This window comes from Oncorhynchus kisutch, unplaced genomic scaffold, assembly GCF_002021735.2.
Source record: "Oncorhynchus kisutch isolate 150728-3 unplaced genomic scaffold, Okis_V2 scaffold2993, whole genome shotgun sequence".
Classification (NCBI taxonomy): Eukaryota; Metazoa; Chordata; class Actinopteri; order Salmoniformes; family Salmonidae; genus Oncorhynchus; species Oncorhynchus kisutch.
In genome coordinates this window covers 7,474-20,675 of record NW_022264938.1, presented here as the reverse complement: position 1 = coordinate 20,675, position 13,202 = coordinate 7,474, and the positions used below count along the sequence as shown (strand labels likewise).

The 13,202-nt window shown below is 45.7% G+C and overlaps 1 pseudogene; it reads right to left on the bottom strand.

Annotated features, from left to right (window-relative positions):
• Window positions 1-307: 307 nt before the first annotated feature.
• On the bottom strand, window positions 308-11,633 carry LOC116371223 (solute carrier family 15 member 1-like; annotated as a pseudogene).
• Window positions 11,634-13,202: the final 1,569 nt, after the last annotated feature.

Below are 13,202 nucleotides of genomic sequence, written 5' to 3'. Positions count from 1 at the left end.
CAAAAAACACTTAATAGCTCTGCTGAAAACCAGACATTGTTGTTGAATATCACATTCACTTCCTGTAGAGTTTTCACATGGAAAGATATGACACTGTAAGTATTCTTCTGTCTGTATGTTACTAGACTGTCTCATCCCTTACTGTCTGTGTGTTACTAGACTGTCTCATCCCTTACTGACTGTGTGTTATTAGACTGTCTCATCCCTTACTGTCTGTCTGTTATTAGACTGTCTCATCCCTTACTGTCTGTATGTTATTAGACTGTCTCATCCCTTACTGTCTGTGTGTGTTGTTTGACTGTCTTACCCTTACCCCGACACTTGCAGACCTCCAGCATAATGTTGCCTTTAGGAGCAGTCTTGTTGTACCTCCTTACTGTCTGTATGTTATTAGACCTCCTCATCCCTTACTGTCTGTGTGTTGTTTGACTGTCTCATCCCTTACTGTCTGTATGTTACTAGACTGTCTCATCCCTTACTGTCTGTATGTTATTAGACTGTCTCATCCTTACTGTCTGTGTGTTATTAGACTGTCTCATCCCTTACTGTCTGTATGTTATTAGACTGTCTCATCCCTTACTGTCTGTATGTTACTAGACTGTCTCATCCCTTACTGTCTGTCTGTTATTAGACTGTCTAACCTCCTTACTGTCTGTATGTTTTAGACTGTCTCATCCCTTACTGTCTGTATGTTACTAGACTGTCTAACCTCCTTACTGTCTGTATGTTACTAGACTGTCTCATCCCTTACTGTCTGTATGTTACTAGACTGTCTCATCCCTTACTGTCTGTCTGTTATTAGACTGTCTAACCTCCTTACTGTCTGTATGTTATTAGACTGTCTCGTCCCTTACTGTCTGTATGTTACTAGACTGTCTCATCCCTTACTGTCTGTATGTTACTAGACTGTCTCATCCCTTACTGACTGTGTGTTACTAGACTGTCTCATCCCTTACTGTCTGTCTGTTATTAGACTGTCTCATCCCTTACTGTCTGTGTGTTGTTTGACTGTCTCATCCCTTACTGTCTGTGTGTTGTTAGACTGTCTTACCCCGATACCCTTACACTTCAGACCCAGCATAATGTTGCCTTTAGGAGCAGTCTTGTTGTACATGCCACTGCCCATAATGAACACGACTGTGGAAACACAGAAAGACGTCCACCTCTGTTAGACAGAGTTCAGATCAATACTGCTGGTTGATAGAGGCAAGGAGAGAAGGAAGCTCCTCCATGTAGTGGTAACAGTACTCACTGAGAGCCACCACCATGAGGGCTGCAGGGACGCCGAAGGCCAGAGGATAACACTTCTGGGAGTGGATACCACACTCCTGGCCTGGAGGAGGGAACACACATGCTTCTTCTGGCTCAGTGCGCTATTGGATGGAGGAACTGGCCCTATTGCACAGGCATAACCATAGTCAAGTCTGACCAGGCATTGTGTAAGTTTAGGGTTAGTAATGTAAAGTCTGACTAGGTATTGTGTTAGTTTAGGGTTAGTAATGTTGAAGTCTGACTAGGTATTGTGTTAGTTTAGGGTTAGTAATGTAAAGTCTGACTAGGTATTGTGTTAGTTTAGGGTTAGTAATGTCAAGTCTGACCAGGTATTGTGTTAGTTTAGGGTTAGTAATGTCAAGTCTGACCAGGTATTGTGTTAGTTTAGGGTTAGTAGTAGTCAAGTCTGACCAGGTATTGTGTTAGTTTAGGGTTAGTAGTAGTCAAGTCTGACCAGGCATTGTGTTAGTTTAGGGTTAGTAATGTCAAGTCTGACCAGGCATTGTGTTAGTTTAGGGTTAGTAATGTCAAGTCTGACCAGGTATTGTGTTAGTTTAGGGTTAGTAATGTCAAGTCTGACCAGGTATTGTGTTAGTTTAAGGTTAGTAATGTCAAGTCTGACCAGGCATTGTGTTAGTTTAGGGTTAGTAATGTAAAGTCTGACTAGGTATTGTGTTAGTTTAGGGTTAGTAATGTCAAGTCTGACCAGGTATTGTGTTAGTTTAAGGTTAGTAGTAGTGAAGTCTGACCAGGCATTGTGTTAGTTTAGGGTTAGTAATGTAAAGTCTGACCAGGTATTGTGTTAGTTTAGAGTTAGTAGTAGTCAAGTCTGACCAGGTATTGTGTTAGTTTAGAGTTAGTAATGTCAAGTCTGACCAGGCATTGTGTTAGTTTAGGGTTCGTAATGTCAAGTCTGACCAGATATTGTGTTAGTTTAGGGTTATGGTCGTACCTCTGAGGATGGGTGTAATGACAGTAGACAGGAGAACAGGTATTTTGTTAGTTTAGGGTTATGGTCGTACCTCTGAGGATGGGTGTAATGACAGTAGACAGGAGAACAGGTATTGTGTTAGTTTAGGGTTATGGTCGTACCTCTGAGGATGGGTGTAATGACAGTAGACAGGAGACTACCAGCATTGATTGACAGGTAGAAGATGGAGAAGAACGTGCTCCTCTGTTTCTCCTGGAGAATGTATGGACAGGAGGACAGGAGGACAGGAAGACAGGAGACATGGACAGGAGGAGAGGAGACAGGAGGACAGGAGGACAGGAAGACAGGAGACATGGACAGGAGGACAGGAGACAGGAGACATGGACAGGAGGACAGGAGGACAGGAAGACAGGAGGACAGGAAGACAGGAGACATGGACAGGAGGACAGGAGACAGGAAGACAGGAGGACAGGAAGACAGGAGACATGGACAGGAGACAGGAGGACAGGAAGATAGGAGACATGGACAGGAGGACAGGAGGACAGGAGACAGGAGACATGGACAGGAGGACAGGAGGACAGGAAGACAGGAGACATGGACAGGAGGACAGGAGGACATGGACAGGAGGACAGGAGACATGGAGACATGGACAGGAGGACAGGAGGACAGGAGGACAGGAAGACAGGAGACATGGACAGGAGGACAGAAGACAGGAGGACAGGACATGGACAGGAGGACAGGAGACAGGAGGACAGGAAGACAGGAGGACAGGAAGACAGGAGACATGGACAGGAGGACAGGAGACAGGAAGACAGGAGGACAGGAAGACAGGAGACATGGACAGGAGACAGGAGGACAGGAGGACAGGAAGACAGGATACATGGACAGGAGGACAGGAGGACAGGAGGACAGGAGACAGGAGACATGGACAGGAGGACAGGAGGACAGGAGGACAGAGGACAGGAGACATGGACAGGAGGACAGGAGGACAGGAAGACAGGAGGACATGGACAGGAGGACAGGAGACAGGAGACATGGACAGGAGGACAGGAGGACAGGAGGACAGGAGGACAGGAAGACAGGAGACATGGACAGGAGGACAGGAGGACAGGAAGACAGGAGGACAGGAGACATGGACAGGAGGACAGGAGACAGGAGGACAGGAAGACAGGAGGACAGGAGACAGGAGGACAGGAAATAGGAGGACAGGAAGACAGAGAGACACGGACAGGAGGACAGGAGGACAGGAGACATGGACAGAATGACATTAGGACAGGAGACATGGACAGGAGGACAGGAGGACAGGAGACATGGACAGGACGACAGGAGACAGGAGGACAGAAGAACAAGAGGACAGGAGACATGGACAGGAGGTCAGAAGGACAAGAGGACAGGAGACATGGACAGGAGGACAGGAGGACAGGAGACATGGACAGGAGGACAGAGACATGACAGGAGGACAGGAGACAGGGCAAGAAGGACAGGAGACAGGGGACAGGAGACATGGACAGGAGGACAGAGGATAGAGGACAAGGAGGACAAAGGACAGGACAGAAGGACAGGAGACATGGACAGGAGGACAGGAGGACAGGAGGACAGGATACATGACAGGAGGACAGGAGGACAGAAGACATGGACAGGAGACAGGAGGACAGGATACATGGACAGGATACATGGACAGGATACATGGACAGGAGGACAGGAGGACAGAAGACATGGACAGGAGGACAGGAGGACAGGAAGACAGGAGGACAGGATACATGGACAGGAGGACAGGAGGAGAGGAGAGATGGACGGAAGACAGGAGGACAGGAGAGAGAGGACAGGAAGCAGGAGGAGGTGGACAGGAGAAGAGGACAGGAAACATGGATATGAGATCAGGAGGACAGGAGAACAGAGGACAGGAGACATGGACAGGAGGACAGGAGGACGTGAGACATGGACAGGAGAACAGGTTTAGAACTGCAAACATCTGACCTTGACATTTGTATCGAACCATAGCTAGCAGCACCATCTATCTGCTGGAGATGAAAGGTTTTTAGATTCATCCACATTCAACAACATGATGCTCTATAACCTTTGACCTAAATGCACCTTCCAGCAGGTATCCAGGGTTAATGGTTATTAAACCATCTGGGATGTGTTCTGCTGGCTCAGCACTGATAATGACTGAAGTCACGTTGATAAACCATGCTGATCACTACTTCCTGAGTCTGGAGTCTACACTACTGTAAAGACAGAGGTCGGCAGAGACAGACTCTAAAATGGAGTCTACACTACCGTAACGACCGAGGTCGGCAGAGACAGACTCTAAAATGGAGTCTACACTACTGTAAAGACCGAGGTCAGTAGAGACAGACTCTAAAATGTAGTCTACACTACTGTAAAGACCGAGGTCAGTAGAGACAGACTCTAAAATTGAGTCTACACTACTGTAAAGACCAAGGTCGGTAGAGATAGACTCTAAAATGGAGTCTACACTACCGTATAGACCGAGGTTGGTAGAGACAGACTCTAAATGGAGTCTACACTACTGTAAAGACCGAGGTCAGCAGAGACAGACTCTACAATGGAGTCTACACTACTGTAATGGCAAAGGTCAGTAGAGACAGACTTTAAAATGGAGTCTACACTACTGTAAAGACTGAGGTCAGTAGAGACAGACTCTAAAATGGGGTCTACACTACTGTAAAGACCGAGGTCGGTAGAGACAGACTCTAAAATGGAGTCTACACTACAGTAATGACCGAGGTCGGTAGAGACAGACTCTAAAATGGAGTCTACACTACTGTACAGACCGAGGTCGGTAGAGACAGACTCTAAAATGGAGTCTACACTACAGTAATGACCGAGGTCGGTAGAGACAGACTCTAAAATGGCTGCTCCGCTAGCGTTACCAACCTGGTGGTCTTCAAACTGGTCTCCTCCAAAGGCAGCGACACAGGGTTTGATGCCCCCCGTCCCCAGAGCGATGAGGAACAGGCCAACCATAGACATGGCCCTGAGGGGAGAGAACAGCACATCACTTATCAGTTCAACTAATGGAACTCATATCATAGAAGTTGAGTCAACATGAATTGACTAAGTTTACACAACTCAAATATTTTTACAATGCTGTTGTACAGGCTTACATAGGATGTTGTGTTTGGGGTGAACAGTAGATGAACTCACACATGGAAGGTCATGTTGTCAGGGGTCCCGTCCCTGTCTGTGTCTGTGATGTCGTGTATGGCGCTTACTGCCATGACGACCTGTCCCACCGTATAGACGATGGATAAATAGACAATAGTCCTGGGGAGAGAGAGTAAAGAGAGAGGAGAGAGAGAGGGGGAGAGAGGAAAGAGAGAGAGGAAGAGAGGAGAGAGAGAGGAGAGAGAGGAAGAGAGAGGAGAAGAGAGGAGAGAGAGAGGAAGAGAGAGGAGAGAGAGAAGAGAGAGAGGAAAGAGAGAGAGGGAGAGAGAGGAAAGAGAGAGAGAGGAGAGAGAGAGGAAAGAGAGAGAGGAGAGAGAGAGGAAAGAGAGAGAGAGGAGAGAGAGGAAAGAGAGAGAGGAGAGAGAGAGGAAAGAGAGAGAGGGAGAGAGAGAAGGGGAAAAGAGAGAGGAGGAAGGAGAGAGAGAGAAGAGAAGAGGAAAGGAGAGAGAGAGGAGAGAGAGAGAAAGAGAGAGAGGAGAGGAGAGAGAGGAAAGAGAGAGGAGAGAGAGAGGAAAGAGAGAGGGGAGAGAGAGGAAAGAGAGAGGGGAGAGAGAGGAAAGAGAGGAGGGGAGAGAGAGAGAGAAGAGAGAGAGAGGGAAAGAGAGAGGAAAGAGAGAGGATGAAAGAGAGAGATGAAGAGAGAGAGAGAGAGAGAGAAAAGAGGAGAGGGAGAGAGAGAGGAAGAGAGAGAGTAGGAGAGAGAGAGGAAAGAGAGAGAGGGGAGAGATACGAAAGAGAGAGAGGGGAGAGAGAGAGGAAAGAGAGAGGAAAGAGAGAGAGGAGAGAGAGAGGAAGAGAGAGGAAAAGAGAGAGAGAGGAGAGAGAGAAGAAAGAGAGAGGAGAGAGAGAGGAGAGAGAGAGGAAAGAGAGAGAGAGGAGAGAACAATTCGAAAACAAATCCAATTTTGATAAACTCCCATATCTACTGGTGAAATACCACAGTGTGCCATCACAGCAACAAGAAAGGGCAACCAGTGAAGAACAAACACCATTTTAAATACAACCCATATTTATGTTGATTTATTTTCCCTTTTGTACTTTAACCATTTGGAACATCATTAAACAACTGTAATTATACATAATATGTAACTTGTGATTTATGTTTACTGTTAATTTTTAATTTAACTTTTCTTTATTATCTAATTTCATTTGTTTGTTGCTTTGTTTAGTAAAAAGTGTGTGAGGGGGAGAAAAACGAATGAAAAGGGATTTACCAGGAGGGCAGACAACTACAAGTGAGGGAACTACAATCCCCAGATATCCTTAGGAAGATCAGATAATATGTGGATGTACTGGGTTTGGACTCACTTGAACTTCCCCAGCCAGGGAGTCTGCCACTATGGCCCCCAGTATAGGAGTCAGGTAGCAGAGAGCGATGAAGGTGTGATAGATAGAGGTGGCCAGGTCATCATCCCACTTCAGGAAATATGAAGTACAGGACCAACACCGCTAGGGGGGGACAACAGAACCACTCAATATGTCCATCTACAGGACCAACACCGCTAGAGGAGACAACAGAACCACTCAATATGTCCATCTACAGGACCAGTCCTTAACATTGGTCAATGAAATGTAACTACCAAATACTTATTTACATTCTGTAGTAAACACTGCTATCTGTCAACATAGAGAGGTGTGATTGGCTCAGCTCTCTGCTATTTGTCAACATAGAGAGGTGTGATTGGCTCAGCTCTCTGCTATTTGTCAACATAGAGAGGTGTGATTGGCTCAGCTCTCTGCTATTTGTCAACATAGAGAGGTGTGATTGGCTCAGCTCTCTGCTATTTGTCAACATAGAGAGGTGTGATTGGCTCAGCTCTCTGCTATCTGTCAACATAGAGAGGTGTGATTGGCTCAGCTCTCTGCTATTTGTCAACATAGAGAGGTGTGATTGGCTCAGCTCTCTGCTATCTGTCCAACATAGAGAGTGTGATTGGCTCAGCTCTCTGCTATCCTGTCAACATAGAGATGTGTGATTGGCTCAGCTCTCTGCTATTTGTCAACATCGAGAGGTGTGATTGGCTTCAGCTCTCTGCTATCTGTCAACATAGAGAGGTGTGATTGGCTCAGCTCTCTGCTATCTGTCAACATAGAGAGGTGTGATTGGCTCAGCTCTCTGCTATCTGTCAACATAGAGAGGTGTGATTGGCTCAGTTCTCTGCTATCTGTCAACATAGAGAGGTGTGATTGGCTCAGCTCTCTGCTATTTGTCAACATAGAGAGGTGTGATTGGCTCAGCTCTCTGCTATCTGTCAACATAGAGAGGTGTGATTGGCTCAGCTCTCTGCTATTTGTCAACATAGAGAGGTGTGATTGGCTCAGCTCTCTGCTATCTGTCAACATAGAGAGGTGTGATTGGCTCAGCTCTCTGCTATTTGTCAACATAGAGAGGTGTGATTGGCTCAGCTCTCTGCTATCTGTCAACAATAGAGAGGTGTGATTGGCTCAGCTCTCTGCTATCTGTCAACATAGAGAGGTGTGATTGGCCTCAGCTCTCTGCTATTTGTCAACATAGAGAGGTGTGATTGGCTCAGCTCTCTGCTATCTGTCAACATAGAGAGGTGTGATTGGCTCAGCTCTCTGCTATTTGTCAACATAGAGAGGTGTGATTGGCTCAGCTCTCTGCTATCTGTCAACATAGAGAGGTGTGATTGGCTCAGTTCTCTGCTATCTGTCAACATAGAGAGGTGTGATTGGCTCAGCTCTCTGCTATTTGTCAACATAGAGAGGTGTGATTGGCTCAGCTCTCTGCTATCTGTCAACATAGAGAGGTGTGATTGGCTCAGCTCTCTGCTATCCTGTCAACATAGAGAGGGGTGATTGGCTCAGCTCTCTGCTATTTGTCAACATAGAGAGGTGTGATTGGCTCAGCTCTCTGCTATCTGTCAACATAGAGAGGTGTGATTGGCTCAGCTCTCTGCTATTTGTCAACATAGAGAGGTGTGATTGGCTCAGCTCTCTGCTATCTGTCAACATAGAGAGGTGTGATTGGCTCAGTTCTCTGCTATCTGTCAACATAGAGAGGTGTGATTGGCTCAGCTCTCTGCTATTTGTCAACATAGAGAGGTGTGATTGGCTCAGCTCTCTGCTATCTGTCAACATAGAGAGGTGTGATTGGCTCAGCTCTCTGCTATCTGTCAACATAGAGAGGTGTGATTGGCTCAGCTCTCTGCTATCTGTCAACATAGAGAGGTGTGATTGGCTCAGCTCTCTGCTATTTGTCAACATAGAGAGGTGTGATTGGCTCAGCTCTCTGTCAACATAGAGAGGTGTGATGGCTCAGCTCTCTGCTATCTGTCAACATAGAGAGGTGTGATTGGCTCAGCTCTCTGCTATCTGCTCAACATAGAGAGGTGTGATTGGCCTCAGCTCTCTGCTATCTGTCAACATAGAGAGGAGTGATTGGCTCAGCTCTCTGCTATTTGTCAACATAGAGAGGTGTGATTGGCTCAGCTCTCTGCTATTTGTCAACATAGAGAGGTGTGATTGGCTCAGCTCTCTGCTATCTGTCAACATAGAGAGGTGTGATTGGCTCAGCTCTCTGCTATCGGTCAACATAGAGAGGTGTGATTGGCTCCAGCTCTCTGCTATCGGTCAACATAGAGAGGTGTGATTGGCTCAGCTCTCTGCTATCTGTCACATAGAGAGGTGTGATTGGCTCAGCTCTCTGCTATTTGTCAACATAGAGAGGTGTGATTGGCTCAGCTCTCTGCTATTTGTCAACATAGAGAGGTGTGATTGGCTCAGCTCTCTGCTATCTGTCAACATAGAGAGGTGTGATTGGCTCAGCTCTCTGCTATCTGTCAACATAGAGAGGTGTGATTGGCTCAGCTCTCTGCTATCTGTCAACATAGAGAGGTGTGATTGGCTCAGCTCTCTGCTATTTGTCAACATAGAGAGGTGTGGATTGGCTCAGCTCTCTGTCAACATAGAGAGGTGTGATTGGCTCAGCTCTCTGCTATCTGTCAACATAGAGAGGTGTGATTGGCTCAGCTCTCTGCTATCTGTCAACATAGAGAGGTGTGATTGGCTCAGCTCTCTGCTATCTGTCAACATAGAGAGGAGTGATTGGCTCAGCTCTCTGCTATCTGTCAACATAGAGAGGTGTGATTGGCTCAGCTCTCTGCTATCTGTCAACATAGAGAGGTGTGATTGGCTCAGCTCTCTGCTATTTGTCAACATAGAGAGGTGTGATTGGCTCAGCTCTCTGCTATCTGTCAACATAGAGAGGTGTGATTGGCTCAGCTTTCTGCTATCATGTCAACATAGAGAGGTGTGATTGGCTCAGCTCTCTGCTATCTGTCAACATAGAGAGGTGTGATTGGCCTCAGTTCTCTGCTATCTGTCAACATAGAGAGGTGCGATTGGCTCAGCTCTCTGCTATTTGTCAACATAGAGAGGTGTGATTGGCTCAGCTCTCTGCTATCTGTCAACATAGAGAGGTGTGATTGGCTCAGCTCTCTGCTATCTGTCAACATAGAGAGGTGTGATTGGCTCAGCTCTCTGCTATCTGTCAACATAGAGAGGTGTGATTGGCTCAGCTCTCTGCTATTTGTCAACATAGAGAGGTGTGATTGGCTCAGCTCTCTGTCAACATAGAGAGGTGTGATTGGCTCAGCTCTCTGCTATCTGTCAACATAGAGAGGTGTGATTGGCTCAGCTCTCTGCTATCCTGTCAACATAGAGAGGTGTGATTGGCTCAGCTCTCTGCTATCTGTCAACATAGAGAGGAGTGATTGGCTCAGCTCTCTGCTATCTGTCCACATAGAGAGGTGTGATTGGCTCAGCTCTCTGCTATCTGTCAACATAGAGGGTGTGATTGGCTCAGCTCTCTGCTATCTGTCAACATAGAGAGGTGCTGATTGGCTCAGCTCATATATATATACATAGAGAGGTGTGATTGGCTCAGCTCTCTGCTATCTGTCACCATTAGAGAGGTGTGGAATTGGGCTCAGCTCTCTGCTATTTGTCAACATAGAGAGGTGTGATTGGCTCAGCTCTCTGTCAACATAGAAGAGGTGTGATTGGCTTCAGCTCTCTGCTATCTGTCAAATAGAGAGGTGTGATTGGCTCAGCTCTCTGCTATCTGTCAACATAGAGAGGTGTGATTGGCTCAGCTCTCTGCTATCTGTCAACATAGAGAGGAGTGATTGGCTCAGCTCTCTGCTATCGGTCAACATAGAGAGGTGTGATTGGCTCAGCTCTCTGCTATCTGTCAACATAGAGAGGTGTGATTGGCTCAGCTCTCTGCTATTTGTCAACATAGAGAGGTGTGATTGGCTCAGCTCTCTGTCAACATAGAGAGGTGTGATTGGCTCAGCTCTCTGCTATCTGTCAACATAGAGAGGTGTGATTGCTCAGCTCTCTGCTATCTGTCAACATAGAGAGGTGTGATTGGCTCAGCTCTCTGCTATCTGTCAACATAGAGAGGAGTGATTTGGCTCAGCTCTCTGCTATCTGTCAACATAGAGAGGTGTGATTGGCTCAGCTCTCTGCTATCTGTCAACATAGAGAGGTGTGATTGGCTCAGCTCTCTGCTATCTGTCAACATAGAGAGGTGTGATTGGCTCAGCTCTCTGCTATCTGTCAACATAGAGAGGTGGTGATTGGCTCAGCTCTCTGCTATCTGTCAACATAGAGAGGTGTGATTGGCTCAGCTCTCTGCTATTGTCAACATAGAGAGGTGTGATTGGCTCAGCTCTCTGTCAACATAGAGAGGTGTGATTGGCTCAGCTCTCTGCTATCTGTCAACATAGAGAGGTGTGATTGGCTCAGCTCTCTGCTATCTGTCAACATAGAGAGGTGTGATTGGCTCAGCTCTCTGCTATCTGTCAACATAGAGAGGAGTGATTGGCTCAGCTCTCTGCTATCTGTCAACATAGAGAGGTGTGATTGGCTCAGCTCTCTGCTATCTGTCAACATAGAGAGGTGTGATTGGCTCAGCTCTCTGCTATTTGTCAACATAGAGAGGTGTGATTGGCTCAGCTCTCTGCTATCTGTCAACATAGAGAGGTGTGATTGGCTCAGCTCTCTGCTATCGGTCAACATAGATAGGTGTGATTGGCTCAGCTCTCTGCTATCGGTCAACATAGAGAGGTGTGATTGGCTCAGCTCTCTGCTATCTGTCAACATAGAGAGGTGTGATTGGCTCACCTCGCATGCCATAGTAGGAGAAACGTTCACAGAACTCATTGACCACGATGAAGAAGATACTGAGAGGATACCCGCACACATCCACCTGGACACAGAGTAGCAGACACATTTGGAGTTTACCTTATTTGACCAAATCAAATCACATTTTATTTGTCAAATACACTTGTTTAGTAGACGTTATTGCGGGTGTAGCGAAATGCGTGTGTTTCTAGCTCCAACAGTGCAGTAGTATCTAACTAAATGCTTGTGTTTCTAGCTCCAACAGTGCAGTAATATCTAACTAAATGCTTGTGTTTCTAGCTCCAACAGTGCAGTAATATCTAACTAAATGCTTGTGTTTCTAGCTCCAACAGTGCAGTAGTATCTAACTAATGCTTGTGTTCCTAGCTCCAACAGTGCAGTAATATCTAACTAAATGCTTGTGTTTCTAGCTCCAACAGTGCAGTAATATCTAACTAAATGCTTGTGTTTCTAGCTCCAACAGTGCAGTAATATCTAACTAAATGCTTGTGTTTCTAGCTCCAACAGTGCAGTAATATCTAACTAAATGCTTGTGTTTCTAGCTCCAACAGTGCAGTAGTATCTAACTAAATGCTTGTGTTTCTAGCTCCAACAGTGCAGTAATATCTAACTAAATGCTTGTGTTCCTAGCTCCAACAGTGCAGTAGTATCTAACTAAATGCTTGTGTTTCTAGCTCCAACAGTGCAGTAATATCTAACTAAATGCTTGTGTTTCTAGCTCCAACAGTGCAGTAATATCTAACTAAATGCTGTGTTTCTAGCTCCAACAGTGCAGTAGTATCTAACTAAATGCTTGTGTTTCTAGCTCCAAACAGTGCAGTAATATCTAACTAAATGCTTGTGTTTCTAGCTCCAACAGTGCAGTAGTATCTAACTAAATGCTTGTGTTTCTAGCTCCAACAGTGCAGTAATATCTAACTAAATGCTTGTGTTTCTAGCTCCAACAGTGCAGTAGTATCTAACTAAATGCTTTGTGTTCCTAGCTCCAACAGTGCAGTAATATCTAACTAAATGCTTGTGTTTCTAGCTCCAACAGTGGCAGTAATATCTAACTAAATGCTGTGTTCTAGCTCCAACAGTGCAGTAGTATCTAACTAAATGCTTGTGTTTCTAGCTCCAACAGTGCAGTAATATCTAACTAAATGCTTGTGTTTCTAGCTCCAACAGTGCAGTAATATCTAACTAAATGCTTGTGTTTCTAGCTCCAACAGTGCAGTAATATCTAACTAAATGCTTGTGTTTCTAGCTCCAACAGTGCAGTAGTATCTAACTAAATGCTTGTGTTTTCTAGCTCCAACAGTGCAGTAGTATCTAACTAAATGCTTGTGTTTTCTAGCTCCAACAGTGCAGTAGTATCTAACTAAATGCTTGTGTTCCTAGCTCCAACAGTGCAGTAATATCTAACTAAATGCTTGTGTTTTCTAGCTCCAACAGTGGCAGTAATATCTAACTAAATGCTTGTGTTTCTAGCTCCAACAGTGCAGTAATATCTAACTAAATGCTTGTGTTTCTAGCTCCAACAGTGCAGTAATATCTAACTAAATGCTTGTGTTTCTAGCTCCAACAGTGCAGTAATATCTAACTAAATGCTTGTGTTTCTAGCTCCAACAGTGCAGTAGTATCTAACTAAATG